This window comes from Ochotona curzoniae, unplaced genomic scaffold (genome assembly GCF_017591425.1).
Source record: "Ochotona curzoniae isolate NIBS_2020 unplaced genomic scaffold, NIBS_Ocur_1.0 contig_66, whole genome shotgun sequence".
Taxonomy (NCBI): Eukaryota; Metazoa; Chordata; class Mammalia; order Lagomorpha; family Ochotonidae; genus Ochotona; species Ochotona curzoniae.
Window position 1 is genome coordinate 14,507,296 of NW_024466512.1, and position 22,583 is coordinate 14,529,878.

Consider the following 22,583-nt stretch of genomic DNA (forward strand, 5'->3'; position numbering starts at 1 on the left):
CTTGCAAAAAACTGGCTCAAGCTTCATGTAATTAGACACCTTTGCTTCAATCTCTAAAGAGAATTTTATTAAAATGTGGGAGATAACCTTATAACTCTTCAACTGGCAGCAGAACTTTTCCATCAGGGGAATGTGAGGACGAATCACAGTTCCCTGGGAGAGCAAGACAAGGTGTTCTGTAGTGATTAAGCCGAGAGTGACATGTGACAGCCTCCCACCTGGGCAAACACACTGTAGGGAGAAGAGAGCCTATTTCAAAAGGAAGGCAGCCAAAGAATCTTCTTATTTATTCGGGAATCTACGAACTTTCTGAAAACTTCTATTGCACAGGATAGATGACAAGAATGAAAAGACGTTAAGCAACATCATATGGTGACTGGGTAATTACAAGGAACTCTTGAAGCTAAAATTCATACATGATCCTCCAGTGCAGGCACACTGACGTAATACACTGGGAAGAGGTGAGCGGTACATGGGGTAGCTTCTAAGTGGCTATAGGGCTCAGTGCTAAGAAACATGTCCATGAATCTGTTTGGGAGTCTTCTGTCTTCTAAGCCCAGATTATAATGAATAAAAATTTGAAACTCATTATTTCATACCTATATCTTTATCAGACATAACTGATGATGATAAACATACTTTAGAATTCTTGTCAACATGGGTCAACAAAATACAATTTGAGGTGGTAAAAAAAAAGTTGTCACTCTTTTGCCCAATCAACTTTCTGAAAAATATCTCATCCAAAGAGGCAGGACCACTTTAAAGAGGAGCCCAAGAAAATGGAAATGAAAGGAAAAACCACCCTCCTGCAGATAGGTCTTTCTGAAGACGGGGACATCAACCTAGTGTCCGGTTTGTTTGGGTGACAGGGTACAAGTCCATCTGCTATCTTATCCTCAGAGCCTCATCTTCAGCAATGCTTTCAGTGCACGTATGTGTGTGCGGGGGGCCCAAGGGCAGCTCCCAGCACTCTCAACTTCAAGCAAAGCCTAAAAGGCAGCTGTGGAATAGTTCCCCTAAATCTGTGTAAATAAATAACATCTTCGTCCTACAACACTTGCAGCACTGAGGGTAAGAGAAAAGGCTGCCCTTGTTTACATTCTCCTAAAACTGTCCCTAACCTGGTTGAGTCGGAGAGATGCCGAGTGCAGTCCCGTTTTCCTGTTCAAGGTCTCTTCCTCGTACCCCACCATTTTCTGCCACATATATCTGTTTGCCTCACAGAATTCCGACTCAACATTTTGCTTAGATCCTTCCAGTCCATTTACTCTTCTCTCCCTACAGAGAACGGCAGGTGCAAAGGCTGACAAAAAAACTGAAACTTAACAATGTCCTCTGAAACTTACGGCCTGTTTCTGCATATCACCCACAGTCTTCTCCTACACTGTGGGTGAGTTGCCAGCATTCGGATCACTGTGTATTTGCCAGATGTAGATGCGCAGGTCCCACGTGGGATCCATAAATCAGAATCCCCACTGTACCGGGCCATTCCGAAGCACCGTTAGAACACAGAACACATTTCATCCAAGATATCTAACGCTTCTGTCTCCAAGGCTTTTTGACTCTCACATGGCACTCACTGGGTTGTTGACCAGTTTCCTAAGGCTCAGGAAAACGAAATATGCTAATGTGAAAGAAAAGGTATTGCAGCTAAACAGTACCAGGAATTAGAGAGAACAAAAGAATTCTTGGAAAACACAAGTAGTACAAACATATAAACTTGTGCCGTCACGGTGCTATCCTGGGTATGGCTATTAGCAACCTGATTTAAGTGCCATGCACATCATCATTAAAAGAATCATTCATGAGCCCTTGTTGATTAGATTGAATGTTAATCTCTAATCGCCTTCATTTATGTTGAGCAAGAAGATACGCTCCAAGTCAACAAGAACATCACTTATAGTTTCATACTTCAAAACATGTTAAATACATGATAAAAAAAATCACCTAGAAACATAAAGGTGACTCCGTTAAGGTGACATAACTAGTAACTAGTATCTTAAACTACTATTACACAGAGAGCGAATAACTGAGATTTTTGTTTTAATTGACCTGAAACTATCTCAAATGATCTAAAAGGAAATGTGTAAAGAGGAATAAAAGCAACAATAAGCAATAGAAAAGATTTAAAAACACTGTCTTATGCTTTTTGCTGTTACTTGCTGATCCGCATTTATGGAGCGTTATGATCAGTATATTTGTTAAATAGCCCCTTTCTTGCAATATTCCTCCATATTCTGTGGTTTCAGTGTTTGAAAGAGTTGTATCCTCAGAAGCCATCAAGCAGTGTAGGTCCACAGGTCAACACTTTGGCTTTAGGTGGCCTTCATGCACCACACACACACACACACATAATTTCACACATAAAAACACAGCATTTGCCATCCTAATCTCTTCTCACAGCTGGTCATGATGTCTCTAAGAATGCATACTTGTGTAAGTCTGCCTATTAAATAAATGAATGAATCTCAATTTTTTGCAAGAGGATAAAGACGGTCAGCAATGTGGCAAATCAGGCCAAGTCATCACCTGTGGCATCAGCCTCTGAGTGCCTATTTGAGTCCCAACAGCTCCACTTCAAATCTGGTTTCCTACAAAAGCCCCTGGGAAAGCAACAGGAGATGGCCAAGTGCTTTGGCCCTGTTGCTTACATGGGAGACCAGGATGAAATTCTGGGTTGCTGGCTTTGGCTTGCTAATTGCAGCCATTTGAAGAGTAAAGCAGGTCATGGAAGACCCAATCAACTCTGTTTTTCAGATCAAAAAAAGGTCTGACACAGTAACATCAAACCTGTGCCCCTTCAGTGAATGGCAGGAGACCATCTCCCAACTACTTTAAACTCACCTGGAGGGTAAGTAATACCAAAAGCTCACAGCTTCCCCAGAGCGCCCAAAACTAACCATACAAAGTTCTGCTAGTTGAGCTAATTCATTTAACACATTAAAGACCCATTTAGATGCTGAATAGCAATTTCTATTTCTTTCAATTTTCAGGAATGTTAAAAAAAAAAGTATTTCTTACAGCTGTAACCGAGCTTCACACATCACCTGATGTGCTAGAAATTAATTATGCAGCCAGGATTTTTTGCAGCATCACAGCACAGCCCTGGGGACATGAAGATTTCCTCCCTCTGCCCACCTCCTGCACACCACAATTAGATTCAATTCCCACCTTGCCAGCACCATCAATAAGCCTCCGATTGAAACTTTCAAAATCTACATGAATTCAGGAGCTCTATCCCATTCAGATTGCATCATCTGGGATGGTAGGATGAAATTCCCTACAATGAGGACTTAGGGAATCATTCTGGAATGATTGGATAAATTCTATATTCTGCACTGTGATGGAGGTTACATAACTGCATGTCAAAATTTACAGAAACGTCTACTTAAAAAGAGTGAATTGTATACTTCAATAAACTTTCCCTCCTTTTATTTTTTTTCAATTTCTCCAAAATTCAGATTTTAGACCTCACACATGGAAACTATAATGTAGTAACTCAATATGGTGAAACTCCAAAATCTATATACTTAGCAAAATCCCAATGTTGGTGGGCTTCAACATACACCGAGCTTCCTTACTCCTGTGTTCTCATAGGTGGACCAGTCAATCTCATCGCTGCCAGTTACTGCAAGGCTCCTCCTCTTATAGGCAACCCAGAATCATAAATTTACAACTTTGCATGGGTGACTTTGACACAATTACTTCACATCTCTGGGCTTCCGTTGTATCCTCCTTATAACAAAAGGTGAAATCAAACTGAAGGAATTGGAGATGGATTTGATTATCCAGAGCACATTAAATATCTTGGTATACTTCTGGCACTCCACAGATACTACCTGAGAAGTAGTGCATCTTTCATCCCTGATTAACCTAATATACTATGTCATAGCTCACATAAATTCATTACTTTTTAATCCTTGTGTGACTAATTTTAGTCTCTACATACATTTATGGTCCATGTTCCCAAATAAATCTCCACCTTTTTGATGACATATATATGTATGTGTGTGTATATGTGTGTATGTGTGTGTGTATGGCTATCCTTTAATGTAAAATGGGGTATCTTATACACTGTGGCCTTTTATCTTTGTTAGCTAGTTAGAAACTGCTAACTTAAAAAAATGTCCATCCGTCCACCCATCTCTCTCTCCTATAAGCTTTCCTGGAAAGTCCTCCATTTCCGAATAGATCCTGGAGTTAGTCAGAGCTCACTGTAAACATGAAGATTCCCAAGGTGGGGAGAAAACAGCCTGACTTAACCCGAGACTTCAGAGAACACCTTGGACTGCATAAGAGATGAACCAAAGCCACGCCCAGAGCCTGTGGAGGTGAAGATCGGAGTGCAGGGTGAAACAGGTCCAGCCCATGGCCCGCATACGGCTGCAAAACCATGTGGTCTGGCTCAACCAAAGCACCCACAGGTAAACAGCACATGTGCACCCCCCTGTGTCTCAAAGCCATCCTCTCTCCAGTAGTTACTTCTGTTGCATCAAAGCCTGTGCCAGGCCCGGAGTCTACAACACATCCCTGGAAGCCTTTGCTGAAACTCCGCCCACAGGCAACCCAAAGCCAGTGCCCATCAAAAGCAAGAGTCATGGGCAAGCCACAAACAGATGCCAGGGCCAGGTGTGCCTCATGACACAGTCCTCCATTGTTTCTATATAAATGTTTAATACTAATATTCTGTGATGTACACATACCTGCTGCCACAAGACACTTAGCTAGATCTATGAGTCCATGTTCATACTTCAATTATAACGGAAGCTAATAAGGCTACTAAGTACAGTTCACTGGATAAGTTCCAGGTAATTTTATCTTTTATGTCTTTCATATATGTATGTATGTATGCACATCTATGCCTATATGTGAACACATAAACATACCATTATTTAAATATATTTTAATGCATAAGGAACATATAAGTTCCATATATAAATATATTTTCTAACACAGTATATATAATAAGGTATAAAAATTATATCTATGTATGAATATCTGTGTGTGAATGAAAAATTTCTGTTTGGGAATTGCAATGTCATTTACAAAAGAAAAGAAGCAGAGGATTGGGGAGAAACAGTAGAAATCTAAGATTTTCTTGGTTAAGTGACTTATCCTTCTCAAGACTATTGCTCCATCTTTCTAGAAAACTAGAGAATGAGAGAAAACTATGTGAATAGAAATAAGAAACATGACACAGAAGCACATAAAAAGTTAATTATGATGATGAACATGGCTTATTTTAACAAACACCAGGCAGTTCTTACAGGGCACAGCAACGCAATTACAAGAGTCCTGCAGCCTAGGAAACAGAAGGGAACAGGCAGAGTTTTGCAAGAGCCAATCCACGATTCACCCATTTCGTGACTTTATTTGCCATGCATCTTCCCTACACACATTCCTGGGACCTCCTTTACAGAAACGTCATTGAATTCTATTTGCCATTCATTCCCTACCATTCTCCCCGTGTGAAATGGACAGCGGTATGCTTCCTGCAAAGAGAGGCCTACTGTCTTCAATGACTTCACAGTCTGCAAATCACAACAGTGTCTCCTCCACTCACTCTATCCCTTTTCTAGTAGAATCGGCACATTTAGAAAAAAATTGTCAGATAATAGTTATGACAATGAACATTCTTTTCATAGTTGACTTTAAACTGAGCCTGAGGCTAGCCATGTATAATGAATACAATTTATAACTAAGAGCATATCCATTTGTCGATATTTGATGAGAGTTTTTGTATTAGGAATGGAAGACAAGGATCAAATGCCTTTTCAGCATCAGAAGGATCAGTTACATTGAGGCTTTTCTGTCCTTTGCTCTTCATCATTTCAGTTATATTAATCAATTTCCTAATATTAAACAGTTAATGTTGTCCCCACATGAACTTTATCTGGTCATGGTGGTTTTCCTGTTAACACACTGCTGGATTCCATTTGCTATGATGATTGTAGATGCTGAAATACCAAATAAAATTGATATAAAATGTATAAGCTGTGTGCTGTTAGTGCTAACTCCAACCCTTGTCCTATTTGAAACAATGGAAATACTTTGTTCCATCTATATGTTTAAAAGGTTAGTAAAATGTGTTCTCTGTAGGTTAAAAGAATTTGCAAGAAAATAATCCTTTGATAAATTCATCCTCTTTCTACTCTAAATTGCATTTTGGCTCTCCCCTCTGCTGGGGTCTGAATAGTCATCTGGTCTTTCTCCCATTTGGAGCTGAAATAGTCACAGGGTTGCAAGGCACGCTGTGGCTATTTGATGGGGTCAGTGTTTTCCTCCACATGGTGTCCTTTGCTCTCTGTGAAGCTGGCTTTCTCCACATCTTCTATTACTTCCTAGAAATCCCAGGTGGAAGGACCATTGCCCCCACAATATCAGGATCTAAACAAAATAAAGTTGACAGGAAAAGGCAACCTTGACTTGTGACTGCTATCTTCTCCAATCCTGACTACTTTGTACAGCACAAAAGACTAGCCATTTTTTTGCTTCCCTTGGCTCCTAGATCCCAATGTTATAACCCAGAGTTCTATTTTATATCATTATACATCCTTCTATGAGAACATACCTATGACGGGGGAATTCCTAGAGAAGGCACATTTTTTTCACCAAGCTGAGTTCACTTGGGTAGTTAGTGGTAGAGATCCAAGATTTGAACACAAGACTGTCTGTCTCTCCAGACTGTGGCCTTTCTTCTGCTCACACTATCAGTAGTACTGAGGGCCAGTGGTCCATGTAGTCCTATTGCATTCTATACTTCCTACAGGCTTAGAAGCATACGGAGTGATAGAGTTGTGATGATGTCACCCACAACCCAAATAGGCTCAACCAGTACTGCGGCTGAGGCATATTCATCCAGCCCTCCCTGATTCTGAGTTAATTTGATGCTTCCCTGTGCAGCCTCCTGAGAGCCTGCCCAGGGCAGATTCTGTAAGAGGATAAGCTCCATCTCCACGAAAATGCAGCAAAGAGTATCAAGCTGCGACCATAGGTCTACAATAATTAGGTTGATTCTGCCTCCGGGTACTAGCTATAAGTCATAGGAAACCCAATTTAAAATGCACACCATAATTAAACATTAATAAAAAGGAAATTATATGGAGAAAAATAGCAGTCCAGAAGAACTTTATCTTAGCATCCTACACAGATACTACATGGCCCATCTCAGTTGATTTTGTTGTCTTTGGATTTTCATTTCCACAGGTTCATAGAAATCACTGAGTTCAGATGGTGTGAAACGTATTGTGAAATGTATGTGAATCTCCAGGGTCCAGAAGGGGTGATACAAGCAAACATGAACAGTGGGAGGTTTTTCAAGAGACACTCAGACCTCAAATCCCAGATCCTCTCAATGACAGCAAGAACAAGACTGCAAGCCTATTATTACCAACTCCTCATGCCTAGGGAATCGATTGGACCGCAGGCTAGTTTCCTTGTCCGACCGGTTCATCAGAAAGTATGCGGATCATACTTCAACAACTCCTGAATTCCACTTTGTAAGAGAACCCAAACATGTCTGCAGAAATTTAAAAAAAAAAAAAGTCTTCTTTTTTTTTCCCCCTTGTCTGCATTGTTCTGGGTATCTCATGAAAGTGAAAATCATTGCCAGAGGAACAGAGAAATTTCCTAGGATTTTCTCTTCCAAAGTGAGGTCTTGTCATGCTTAGAGTTCTGCGTCTACTTTGTGGAAGGAAGGACTTCGTCACCCAGAAGCTCGCACATTTTTGGATGTGTCAGATGGCTGATGTTGCTAAACACTGTCATTTCTTCTAATGATAGTATTTGTAAGAACAGCAATAGCTTCTGCAATAGCATATACCACATTCTCCTGATGCAGTATCAGCAGCTCTACAGAAATGTGCCCACCTTCCAATAATGAAAAGAAATCTTTCCCAAATACCTGCAAACCACCTGGAAGTAATGCAAAGAGCTCACAGCTTCCCCAAAGTGCCCCAAACTCATCATGCAACATGTTCACCAGGTTTATTCACCAAACACATTTAAAATCCATTTAAAACCTGAAGATAATATCTACTTCCAATTTTCAGAAATAAAAGAAATCTTTTCCTCCGACTATAACCAAGCTTCTCACATCACCTGATGTGCAGGAAATTCATTATGCGGCCGAGAGTTTTGGTTTTTGTTTGTTTTGTTTTGTTTTTTGCTTTGTCAGGGTTTTCTGCAATCCTGATATAAATGCTGTCTATAACCACATAAAAGGAAGAAAAGATGAGCTCAGCTGTATTTTGCCAGTATCTGCGAAGCAAAAGCGAAAAAGTCACCTTTCTCAAACACTGAGGACGCCGTTACCTTTTGTAAAGACCTGCACTGAAGACAGTCTCCAGCACCAGAAGGTGTGTGTGTCCAGCCTCCTGGTGGGAATTACGGGGCAAAAAGAATGTTCTCCACATTCCTGCCTCTGCTGGGGTCCTGCTGCTGGGAAACCCCAGCCTACTTGTGGTGACCTGTGCTCTTTCTCCAGGAATAACCTGCTGACAATCCCCCACGTGATAGGTGCCAGGTTCTTTCAGGACAATCAATCCTCATGACAGATGCACTATTCAGGTGAGGACACTGAATGCACCTGGCTCAGCCCCTCACCAAAAAAAGAGGAGGAGGCATAACGGAAGCACAGCAGAAATAAATATGTACATAGGCAGAAACAGAGAGAAGTATAACCCAGTTCTTGCAATACAAGAATGGTCTCACAGCAAAATGACAGATAAGCCCCCACATTGTTGGGAAACACCTCAGTGGCAGTACGTTGGACTTCTGAGAGTACTCAAAAGATACCTATTCAAAGACTGGAGAGGAGAACAATGGGGGGGGCTAGAGAGCAGGAGAGGAACCCAATGCCTATTACACTGTGTCATAAAATAAACAATAAAATTTCTAAAAAATGTGACAAGAGTATCTTACATCAAAAAACTAACCCACAGCTGAATATTCACAATGGTAGAAATATACCTGATGCATACAGAAAATCATTACCTCCCCCTGCTGCTCACAGTCTTACAAAGCATAGAGACAAAGCATGGACCACAAAATTCTCTCTCAGACATCACTCCTCTCCTTGGCCAGATGGGTGACCACTTCCTCTTTGCCAGTTACAACTTTATACACACTGTAGTCTGAACTCCTTACACATAAGCTTTATTAAGATAGTCAATTTCAGAATTACAGATCAAAAAAGAACTTCCCCTCCCTTAGGCCCTCCCTTGTTTATCCACCCAAATCTGAAATCCTGGAGTAAGTACTTCCTAACACCTTATTATCAAGAAATGCTACAATTCCTAATGGTGTGCATTCTCCCCCATTGCACAGACCCAACTTGTTCTCTTCCAGGCGTGTGTCTGTTGTCTAAAACAGGTAGTTTTGGCACTCAGCTAACATCCCACTTGTTTCCTATACTGGCCAAAGCCTCTGTTTTCTCATCTTGCAAATGGGACTATCTAACTCTTACAGAGAGTACCTACAGGGATTAAATGAAAACATGTGCTTGCATTGTCATTCCCACCCCATTCATAATTACAATTTTACCTTTATCACTGCAACACCAAGACACCTAAGACTTTGCCTTCCCACTACCTTCCCTGAGAACCTAGTTTCATTCAAATGGAACCCTTGCTTCTAACCCTCACATAGGTCTTCAGCTCCTACTGCAGGCCATTATCCTTCCTGCACCTCTTCCAATCCCTGTAACCCAAACACTTCAAAATCCTCCAAAAAGCAGATTGTAACTCATTGTTAAAAATGCTTCTTGCGCTGTTTTGTGTATTATTTCTAGTGTTGTATTCTTTGGTTCTGACAAGATGGTTTCTGTCTTTAAGCAGTGGATAGCATCTGGGAGTCAAAAGCCCACAACACACAAGAAGTGATCAATAAAACATGTGTTGCTTGATCAGTTGAAGCCAAAAGTCAGAACTGTACCACTGAGAATGTCAACAGGCTGCCTCAGAACCAAAGGCTTTCAGACAGGAAGCAGCAGCAACCCAAGACCCAGGCAATTCCCCAACCCTCAGGGCGCCAGCTTTGGCACCTGCAGATGAACATGCCTGGAAGACCTGAACAGTGTGCCTCTTTGCACACACAAAGTCTTCACCAAAGATGATTTTCACAGCATTGCTCTCAGATATGCCCTCTTTTAAAAAATCGTTTTCGTTTTTGCTCTCCTAGCAAACATTTTTTTTTTCTCAGCTCCAGAAAACACAAGTTTCCATCAGGAATGAGTAATTGTAGGCTATTTGTACCATGAAAACAACTTTCAGTTTTGTTTGTTGAATTGATGAATGTGCTAATGGCCATGCTTGGTCTTCACATGCTGTGTGCTTGTTTCAAAACATGACCTTGTTCCCTTAATTATTATTACATACACAATTATTATATGTCAATGAAAAATAGCAAGACTTTAAAAAGTAGTGGTGAGTACATGTTCAGCAGAATACAAAGGCTTAACCTGCACTCTGTCACACCAAATTCTTTGATGTCTTAAAGTCACTGGAGTAGGATTTTAGTACTTCCCATAATAAGGGATAAGGAGATTCTTTTTCCACTATCATTCAATATAATTACCTCTGACGATTATTTGGCTTTCATGACTGAACAGTAATTACTTCCTTTAAGATTGGTGAGCAGGGCTGTCACAGCTCAGCTGATTTTACAACACTGTCACCATTGGAGGAGGCCATGTATGTTCTCCCTGTGTCAACACCATGATCCAATCCAAATGGCCACTGTCCTATTTCACAGAGGATAACTGCTCTTGTCCAGTGTGACTGTTGGTGTTTCGTCCTCACTCAGATCCGAGCCTGCAGTAAGAAAGGTACTTCCACAACCACAGCATGTTCTGTGGCTGTTTTCATGAGTGCATTTGATCCATGTCTGTGTATCTCATACAGTCTCAACATACATGAAAGGTAAAATGTACATAAGTACAGAACAGCACACTTCCACTTATGCAAACTCTTACAACCAGAATCCCCATGGTAGTTAAAGTGTTACTAATGAGGCCTGAAAGAAGAACCAGTGACTGTAGGATAAGTCATATTTGCACCCACCAGGATCAAGAAATACAGGAGGATCCTGGTAGAAAGGGTAGAAATTATCGTTTCAGGCCCTCATCGTGCAAGCGCTTGGACCCCATATGGGCACCACTTTGTATCCCAGCTGCTCTACTTCCAATCCAGCTGCCTGCTTGTGGCCTGGGAAGGGATTAGAGGATGGCCCAAAGCCTTCAGACCCTACACCCGTTTGGGAGATGTGGAGCTCCTGGCTCCTGGCCTCCGATTGGCTTGGCTCTGGTTCTTGTGGCCTTTTGGTAAATGAGCCAGCAAGTGGAAGATTTTTTTCCTCTTTCTCGCCTTCTCTCTGTAAATCTGATCTTTCCTATAAAAATAAATATTTTTAAAAATGTTCTTTTATAATGTACTATCACTTCTTAGAACAAAGCATGTAGCTTTTTAAAATAAAAAAATGCAGATGTATCTTTATACTTTCTTACAGCCAAGAAGGGGTCCAGTTGAAGTCAGGAGCCAAAAATTCCATCTGGGTCTCCCGCTCAAGTGAAAGGGACCCAAGTATTTGAGCCCTTAGCACTGCCTCCCAAGGACTGCATCAGGAGGAAGCTGAAATTGTAAGCAGAGCCAGGGATAACTTGGGCACTTTAATACTGAAGACAGATCTCCCAAGCAGAACCTGAGAATGTAGAGTGAATTAAAGTTACCTCTTTACGAAAACTGGAAAGGAGAGGGAGAGGAGGAAGAGATACTGCAGGAAGCTGGGGAGTGAGGCACGTGTGGCTATCTTCTTGGAATAGTATGTTCAGAATGCATAAAGCTTGTTCTCTGTTCGTAAAATAAAGTCTTAAAGAAAAACATAGTCTTCAAGATGATCACAGATACAAGAAAATGACCATCAGTCTGAAGTATGAACATCCAGGCTAAAGAAAACTGGAGTAAACTCAACAGGATCACAGACGCCTCAGAAAGGAAACTTACGCAATGCATTGCTCATTGCCGTCAGTATGACCTGATTCTATTGTTTCATGGCCTTTAAGACTTTTTTACAACTCCAAGTTGTAATAGAATACAGAGTAACTTTCCTCTGTGCACCTGAGTTTCCATTTCTCAATCGCACAACATCTCTACCTGTCTCCCTTGTAATGATGTATACACACATGCGTTCTTTGGATTATCCTTTGACTTGACAACGATATCTTCACAATTTTCTCATTAGTGAGGAGCTGAATAAAATCCTTACTATGTGTTCATTTTACATCTGAGTTAATCATGATTTTGTTTTTTAAAAAGTATTAGCCCTTCGTGGGATTGAATCCCACTGTAGCCAGATGGGTCCTTGGACAGTGTCTCACTTCTCTATCTGCATCTGACCATCTCCCTACTCTTTCTTTATAGCCATCACTCATTCATTCTCTCTCCCCTCCTGCTACTATGCCCACTGAACCAGAACGCTACAGCTGGAGAGAGGCACAATTATTTCCATCTAATAGGATTTGAGGAAATACATGGTTCCTTTGTCTATAATGTTTGAATCTTTTGGCATGGACATTTGCCATATTTTATCAATCAGTAAAGTACGAAGAAGTGAAGTTCCAACATGTGTGAGATTTGTCAGGTATTTCTTAGCTAATCTGTTTTTTTTTTTTTTAAGGCTTGCTCTTTCAAAACCAGAGGCAATAAGAAATCTGAGGTGTTAAGTAGGAGTGCATGGATTTTCACTCAAGAACAATCAGCAGATGCTAAAGTTTGAGGAGCAAAGTTTCTAAAGCATTTCTCAGTTCCATGGATGTTGCTGACCATGTGTACTTTCGTCAAAGAAACGGCCCAGCCCTGGGACGCCCCTGGAGCCCAGCAGCCCTGGGACACCCCTGGAATCCAGCAGCCCTGTGACACCCCTGGAATCCAGCCGCCCTGGGATGCCCCTGGAACCCAGCCGCCCTGGGACGCCCCTGGAACCCAGCAGCTCTGTGACGCCCCTGGAATCCAGCTGCCCTGGGACGCCCCTGGAACCCAGCTGCCCTGGGATGCCCCTGGAACCCAGCCACCCTGGGACACCCGTGGAACCCAGCCGCCCTGTGCTGCGTCCCATGCAGCCTTCCTCAAGTGGCCAACAATCTGTGGAGACAGTTTTGAGTCCAGGATATGTCCCTAGCTGCACCATCAGCATGCATCTGTTTGTAACAACGTCCACCAAACCCATCTAAGGGAAATGAATACTTGGCAGGGATGGGGGCACCCAGGGTCTTAGAAGGAACATTAACCGACACTATCTGATTGGATCCTCATCTCACCGAAGTGACGGCGATGATCAAACACTCCCCTTTCCAGATGAGAAACATGTGCAGAAACTCAGAGCCAGAAATCACAGTACAAAGTGTGACCTTGATGCCCTGGAATGAGTTCTTATACATCCACCAGTGTCCTATATAGAGCACCTTAGTTTATGGGGTGGGAGAAAGCAAATAAAACTGTTCTATACAATAAGGCTTCAACATGTATGTATTTGACACCATTACACTTTTTGTTCAAACCTGTAATTAACTTTTTGAGATGAAATCTTGGTAAGTTTCTGTTGAAATCATTTTAAAGATAGGTTTTTTTAAAAAAAGATTTATTTTTATTGCAAAGTCAGATATATAGAAAGAAAAAGAGACATAGAGGAAGATCTTTCGTATGCTGATTCGCTCCCCAAATGACCACAACAGCCAATTTGAAGCCAGGAGCCAGGAATTTCATCGAGATCGCCCATGTGGGTGCAGGGTCCCAAGGCTTTGGACCCTGCTGTAGTGCTTTCCCAGGCCACAAGCAGGAGCTAGATGGGAAGCAGGGTCACCAGGATTAGAACCGGCACCCATATGGGATGCCGGCACCTTCAAGGTGAGGACTTCAGTCACTAGGCTGGTGTGCTGGACCCTTAAAGATAACTTTTAATGATAAGAAATCCTGACCTGAGCTGTACCTTACCTCTCTCATTACTTGCTCATGCCAAGAAAAAAGAAAGTCATTACACCCTCTCTGAGTCTGCATTTACCCTGTGCCTTCAGGGAGCATTTATGAGTGTAGGGCAATATTCCTACAAAGGTAACACACAGAGCTGTCCCCAGGAAAGTCCTCAGTAAGCTAATGATGACTGAATAGGGCATAAAATACGAAGCTCATCTCAGACTGTCCTAATCATGCCGAGAACAAATGGCTGCATCTTTGGCAACTGTGAAGCTTCCTACTTCTAAGCCTCCAATAAGCCCATGCTGATTTAAGACTAACCTTAGGTTCAGCCCACCATGCGGTCACTCATATTTAACCACACAGAGTTAAACAAGGCACTTCATTAAAGCCACATACAAGTGTAATTGAAAACACTGTTACTTAAACTTTGGACAACACTAAAATTCTTGTTCTGTTTTATTTTTGTTTCTTTGTTTTCAAACAATACTTGTTTATTCTACAGGCAATTACATAAAGGAAGGAGAAAGAGTATGACTCCACCTGTTGGATCACTCTCTAAATGAACACAACAGCAAAGATTAAGCCATGAGCCTGCAATCACCTGGCATTTCGTTTTGTTTTAATAGGAGATTATATATTTGAAAATTTGAGGGGCAAGTAACAGCAAAGGGAGCGGGCGAAAAAATTTTCCACCTGCTGGTTCACTCCTCATACAGCCACACACAGTGAGAGTTGGGCCAGGCCAAGGACTCCACCATGGATGGTATGGGCCCCAATATTTGAACAACTTTGTACCTTCCCAGGTACATTAGCAGGAAGCTAGTTCAAAGGAAGAACAGTCAGGACTTGATCCAGCACTCTAACACGCGATGCCAGTATCACATGTGTAGCTTATCCATTTGTACCACAACGCTGGCCTCAAAACCTGCACTACCTTCTCTCACAGTGACTCCATGACGGAGATATACCAATGACCAATGCAAATAGACTCTTCATGGGTGATTCAGTTGCAAGCATTTGAAAGGTGATTCTCATGAACATCTTAGAAAAATGATCATGACTTGTGCTCCACAGGATACTCTCACCATCTCAAGTAGAGGCATATGCTCTACGATACTGATGCCACACAAAATTTCCCCAACATCAACCTGGGGTATCTGTCCTGGAAAGTTCATCAATCTTTATGGACTCAGTCCAAAGGTTCATTGTTGGTCAGCAAGTATGACACCAAACTCCGTGTGATTAGCATATCAAATCAGCCACTCCTCCACAGCCCAGAAGAGTTCACCATGGGACTGAGGAATCTTGAAACAAAGACAGAAGAATCCCTTAAGCACTGCCCATCCAATGAGAATCTCACCAACTGCAACTTCCAGTTTTCCTCCAACTTAGGTACAAGTGCCTAGGGCTATGGTAGGTAAGAACCACCACTGCTTTCAAGGCTATAAACTTCACCCAGATAACTTATGAAAGATCACAAAAATATTCTTTCAAAACTGGTACTTTTTTTAAACTGGCCAAAAGAGGACATCCAAGTAATTACGTAATCTTTTTCTCATATACCTATATAACTTCTTATTTTTTATCCTTATTCTCACATCAAAATCCTACAAAGACTTAAAACATGAGAAACCTGACATTGAGTTTTTACACATGGCTTTTCAGAAAGTCCAAGAAAAATTATTGTAGTTAACAAGCAAGTCTATTCGGGTGCAAAAAAAAAAATTTAATTACTTTCATAAAAGGCATCTTCCATGAGCTGTTTAAGAACAAGCCTAGCCTTCAGCATGTTGGTAAAGTCATTACCACCCACAGTGCACAAACATCAGCTGGCCTCCATGCTGCTTCTCTCCAATAAGGAGAACCAAGGGCTAATGTGCAACCTAGCTCACTGGCCATCATCACTGCAGACAACGTCTTTAGCATTTTAGCTCAAAGAGTTCTAAGCTTAGTGAATAACGGAGTTATCTGAAAACTTGTCAAAATTCAGTTTCCAGGTTTGCTTCCAAACTCACTGAACAGACTCTCTGAACATGAGATTCATTTTTTAGTAAAGTTTTGCAGATGATTTTGATGGTTGACCAGATTTTGAAAACTTTTCATAAATTCTAACTTTCGGAAGCCTGGTAAGATCATATCACTTTCAATTAAAGGATTCATTGCTAGTTGAATTATCAATAATCATGACTCCTGAGAGATCAACTTTTAAAATAACAACAAATAGAAGAATCTATCAGCAATATTAAGTTTCTATTTTTCTGTAACAAATACAGGAAAGAGGATAAGATCTCATGTCCTGATTTTTCTAAAACATCTTCAAGTTAATTCCTGTCATTGTCATCTAGTAAATAATCAATAATTATTTCAAAACCAAATGTGTTGACAATTGAAATAGTTACACCAAATATTGTAGGAAGTCTCTTGTGCTTAGCAGCAGCACAAAATTGTTTTCCTCAACCCTACCTAAATTTGAGTTTATTAATTTCACCAATAGAAATTACACGCATCTGTCTTTCTAGCAATTAACCACCATAATCAACTAGTTTTTCTTATATTTGCGGCAATGAATCAGTTCTCGCAACTAGAATGTAAATGGCCATGTATAGATGAGCATGCTAACATCAGAAATTATTTGAGATTGAATAACATGGAGGTTATCAAGAGAAACATTCTTGAGAACAAAAAAAATGAGTTCTAGGGTCAGTACGGCAGCATAGTAAGCCAAGCCTCTGCCTGCAGCTCCAGAATAGCAAACGGTTGGCAGTTCATGTCCAAAATGCTCCACTTCCCAATTCAGCTCCCTTCTATGCCATGGAAAAGCAATAGAGAATAGCCCAAGTCCTTGAAGCCCTAAACCCATGTGGCAGACTAAGATTGGCCTAACTGTGGCCATTACAAACATTTGGAGAGTGAACCAGTGGATGGAAGATTTTTCTCACTGTCTCTCCCTTTCCAAGCAAATAAATAGTTTTAAGAGTTATTTTTATTGGAAAGAGATTTACAGAGAAAAGGAAAGATGGATAGAAAGATCTTCCATCTGCTTCTTCACTCCCCATGTGGCTGCAGTGGCCAGAGATGAGCTGATCTGAAGCCAGGAGCCTTCTCTGCATCTCCCATGTGGGTGCAGGCTTCCAAGGCTTTGGGCCATTCTCTTGCTTTCCCATGGCACTAGTAGGAAGCTCGTGACAAGTGGAGTATCCAGGACTTAAACTGGCACATATATGGCATCCTGGCACATGCAAGACAAGAATGTAGCCACTGAGTCATGGCACCAGACTCAAAATAAATAAATCTTAAAGAGTTCAGAGAAAAGGATTTGAGAGGAGGTCTGGAGTGGAGGTCTACTTAGCCTTTTACATGCATTGCTGCTGCCTCAGTGAGCAGAAGACGGCTAACAGTCACTATAGACTGTTAGATTTAATTCCTGGAAAGGCAAAGTAGTAAGGTCACTACAGCAGCCCAGAATCCTCTAAATTCCTAAGACCAGACTTGGGACACATGAAAAAAAACTTGAATCTTATAGTAGCAAATATCTGATATGCAGAGTTCTCTACATTGAAAATGATGAAACATTGCTACATTAGAGAAATTAAATACATTATTTTCATTCATTATTGAGAATGCTAATTTTTGCCAAACACATCCATAAATTAAATTCAAACAACCTCCCAAGGTTTTCAGAAATCAATAAGCTTATTGTAAAACTTACATTAAAAGTGTACCAGGGCCCGGCGCGGTGGCGCAAGTGGTTAAAGGTCCTCGCCTTGCACGCCCGGGATCCTATATGGGCACCGGTTCTAAACACGGCAGCCCCGCTTCCCTTCCAGCTCCCTGCCTGTGGCCCGGGAAAGCAGTCCAGGAAGGCCCAAAGCTTTGGGCCCCTGCACCCGCGTGGGAGACCCAGAAGAGGCTCCTGGCTTTGGATCGGCATAGCATCGACCGTTGCACTCACTTGGGGAGTGAAACATCGGACGGAAGATCTTCCTCTCTGTCTCTCCTCTCTGTATATCTGCCTTTCCATTAAAAAATAATAAAAATAAAAATCTTAAAAAAATTAAAATCAGGAAGACAGAAGTGGTCTCAGCAAAGGATTCTGCACCTCAGGATCACAGCTGCTCAAACACCAGGGATTGTCCCAAGCCTATCCCTTGGTATTTACAAACCCTGACACTAGTGTCTGACTCAGCAGCAAAGACACTGGTTAGGAGGCTCACAACCCACATCAGTGAACCTGGGTTTGATGCCCAGCTCGGGCTCCCAACTCTAGCATCCCACCGATGCAGATCCAAACAGCAGCAGATAGCCAGCTAAAGCATTGGGGTCATTTCTCTCTTCATAGGAGGTCTGAATTGAGCTTTGGGTAAGTGGAATTGATCCATAGATCAATCTATTAATATTCTCTCTCATATTTCTCTCTCTCTCTGCTTTTCAAGTAGATGAGAATAATTTTTTAAAGGTTTGTTTATTTTAATTGGAAAGTCAGATACACAAAGAGGAGGAGAGACAGAAAAGAAGATCATCCTTTTGCTGACTTACTCCCCAAGCAGCCGCAGTGGCTAGAGCTGTGCTGATCCAAAGCCAGGAGCCAGGAGCTTCTTCTGCATCTCCCATGTAGGTGTAGGGTCCCAAGACTTTGGACCGTCCTCCATTGCTTTCTCAGGCCACAAGCAGTGAGCTGGATGGGAAGCAAGGCTGCCAGGATTAAAACTGGTGCCCATATGGGATCCCCATGCATTCAAAGTGAGAACTCGAGCAGCTAGAATACTGCTCCAGGACCAAGAAAAATTTTTAAAATAAATAAATAAACTGACTATCAGAGATACTGCAGAGGTTAGAAGTTCATAAACAAAAAGCAAGAGGGGAAGCCTCAGATCAGAAAACAAACATCATTGCAGCAAACACCCAGAGCTATCTCCGGCACTGGCACTCCTCCGACCTACCCCTTGTGTGCAGGGAGAAGTTGGAGATTTAGAAAGCTAGTGAACAAGTTCAGCTGGGAAAGCAACCTTCGATACATTATAAACAGTTTGAACCAGTAGAGGCTTCATAGTTCACCCAAATACCATTTCTGAAATCATTCTCCAAATGCATCTTAAGTTATCCCAGAACCCAGAAATTACTTGAAGACAGGATATACATAGCAGATATCTTTAAAACCCAAAAGGCACCAGATGTGAGATTCTTACAATCATCTTTACTTATCAACATTCTTTATTACTAATACAGGAAATTACCAAAAAAAAAAAAAAAAAAGCCAGAACTTAACAAAGGCCAATAAGTAAAACACAGCAGGTTAAGGAGGGAAAGAACCCCGATCTTGCTGCCTCGTGTCTCCTGGTGATGTAACTGCCCTCCCAGAGGAGCTTCCGGTACACTTGTAGCAGGCAGAACGGGACTCCGGAAGCTCAGTTCGCTTTCTCACACACACAGCCTGGGAACCTGCCCTGGTGACCCCCAGAACATGAACCCACAACCTTCTAACAGTGATGACTGCAGGGGATCTTACAAAGAGAATGCAAGCTGGTACCCGAGGGTGGTTTGGGGCAATCTGTGTTAAGAGGATGAGAGAGGGTGATTGAACCACAGGCTGCGGCCTGACACAGAGCAGCACTGACTCCCTGCCTGAGCCTGTCTCTCCATGCACACTCAGCCATCTTCATTTCCAGCACAGAAGTTGCTGCAGACTTGTAAGTCGCCATCAGGGACAGGAACTAAAGTGGAACATGATTCAGAAACTAGAATGAATATACTCATTTGCTAAATCCCACAGAGCATCCAAATATTAACTTTCTAATTGAAAGTTTTTTTTTTAATGTAAAAATCAGTGAACCAGCTCAAAATGTAACTGAAGTCATATGTTTTCTAAAATTATGAGGTGGAGAAAAGCTGCTAAAATGAAAAAGGAGGGAATTGAAGGAGCCTCAGAGGGTCCAACCTGAAGAAATAAAACATGTCCACGGGGCTCGGCGCAATAGCCTAGTGGCTACGATCCTCGCCTTGCATGAGGCAGGATCCCATATGGACACTGGTTCTAATCCCAACAACTCTACTTCCCATCCAGCTCCCTACTTGTGGCCTAGAAAAGCAGCTGAGTATAATCTAAAACCTTGGGATCCTGTACCTACATGGGAGACCCAGAAGATGCTCCTGGCTCCTTGCTTTGGATTGGCACAGCTCTGGAGGTTGTTGTGCTGGTTGGGGACCTTCCTCTCTGTGTCTCCATATATCTGATTTTCCAATAAAAAATAAATTTTTTAAAAAATATCCATGCAAACATCTGCAGAAAATGTTTTCAGCAGCTCTATTCACCATTGTCAAAAAAAAAAAAAAACCTAGGAAAAAATAGCTAAAACATCCATCAATTGCTGAGAAAGTAAACAAAATGAAGTTTGTCAATAAATGGAATGTTTTTCAACAATAAGGAGAAACAAAAATACTGACAGGAGCCACAACATGGATCTCCCTCAGAACATTAGAGAAAAAGCAGATTTGTATATAATGTCCAGAAAAGGCAAATCTATAGAGAAATCAAGATTTATCATTGACAACAGCTGGATGGTGGAAAAAGTGTAGTGGGCGAGAGAAGATCTTCGAGTAACAAATGTTTTAGAATTGCATTGTGATGATGTTTGCAATAAATCAGTAAATTCACTAAGAATCAATTATCCACTTTTAGAAAGTACTGGAACCAATAGGCATTGTTTCAAGTTGTTGATTCCTGCATCTGTGTGTTTACGATTTGTGTGGAAATTCTTTCAGCCATTGCACGCTCCCTATGTGTGCTTTGAACAGGAGCTGTGGAGAAGGCACCCTGCAGTGGCAGCTCACTGGTTTTCCCAGTGAGTGTGTATTGTGGCAGACACCTGTTCCTCACATAGTCCGGGTACACACATGAGCAATGTTAGGCCACATACATTATGTCTCAAACCTGAACCTGGAAATTGGCCCAAAGATAGGGCATGAAATCCAAACCCAGCTATTTGGAGCCTTGCCCTAGGGCTGTTTTACAAGTCTTTTCTCCCCCTTAATCTGAGGGTATTTCTGTATGTGGTGTTTATTTATTTATGTAAAAGGCAAAGAGGCCAGACAGATCTCCAGTTCACTGGCTCACTCACCACCAGCCTACAGCAAAGGGCTGGGCCTCCCACATGATTGACAGGGACCCAATCATTCACGTCATTGCCTGCTGCTGTTCAGCGGGTGCATTAGCAAGAGGCTGGATTGGAAACAGTCAGGACACAAATTCAGGCACCTCAACAGGAGATGCAGGGTCCCAAGAAGCCCCATAATCACAGAGTAAAAAACCTGCCAACCCCACCCTCATTGTTATTGTTAGCTGGAAGGGTCACTTTTCTTCGTTCTCAGCCCAAACATGGAAGATGTGAAAGCAGGGCTAGCTGTTGTCATTTCCCTGCCTAGTAGGAAGAAAAGTCATTTGCAACAACCACCACCAAAAGTGAAACAATCTTCAGACAAAATACAAAAACAAGACAACAAGAGGCTGAGCCCAAGTACCCCCTGGAAGAAAATCGTTCCCCCAACCAGTTCACCCCCTGCTTTCTCTGAACTTTGACTCTATTTAACACATTCCTCCCATGTACTTGCTCAAGCTAGTTTGAGTTTGGATTCTATTACTGGTAAGTAAACTAACAAACGCAGAAGCAAGAATGGGTTCTTGGAAGCATCATAGCTCTCCTATGGGAAACTCACTTGAGCAACCCCTTCCCCAGGAAGTATCTCTTCCCACTCCAAAGGGTTTCTTGTGCTAGCTCCATGACAGGGATCCATTGCCCATCACAATCACCAGCTTCCACATGGTGGGCAAATGCCTTGTTTAAAGAGCCAGAAAGAAAACATTACAGACTTTTTGGGCCACACAGTCTGTTACCACTACTCAGTTCCGCCATGGCAGTACCACATCAAAAAGCAATAGAGCATCGCTGTTATTTGAAGAACAGGGGGTGGATGAATAGGACCCTTCGGCTATGGCTTTCTAGCCTCTGCACTAAAGGATTCTATCTGTACTTTTACCTGACCTAAGGTTTCCAGAACTGGATTAATCTTAATCCTTAGTCCATGACACACTGTCATCATTGGTTGAGGATACCCAAGTGTTATGAATACCCTTAATTATACAAAAGGAACTATTGAACTTACCACCCATTTAAGATCTGGAATATTATAGCAAGAGTTCTCCGGGAGGGGAAGACTTTCTAGGCAGGGGTAACAGTATGCTAAGTTACATAAAAACATGTAAGAGCATTCTCCACTCCTTGGTGTGGACTGGGAAATACAAAGAACATGGACAATAGTGGAGCAAAAAATCAGATACTCCAACCTGTTGTGCAATCATTGACATAAGTACATATGAGCACATACATGCACATACTTCTACATCTATTGGTGGTATAAGTACTAAATGGTCAGCGCGGCCAGAAATTTTCTGGGCCCTAGTCTTAAAATCTCTAACTTGAAGTTAGAAGATACTTGTAAGAAACTTTGAAGCAGAGATTTGTAAGCAAGTTAATCTGTTCAGCTATAGTATGACTCATGATGTATTCTAGCGGGATCTGAGAGCTTGGAATTCCAGGCAAGCATTGGCAGGGTTGAGATCTG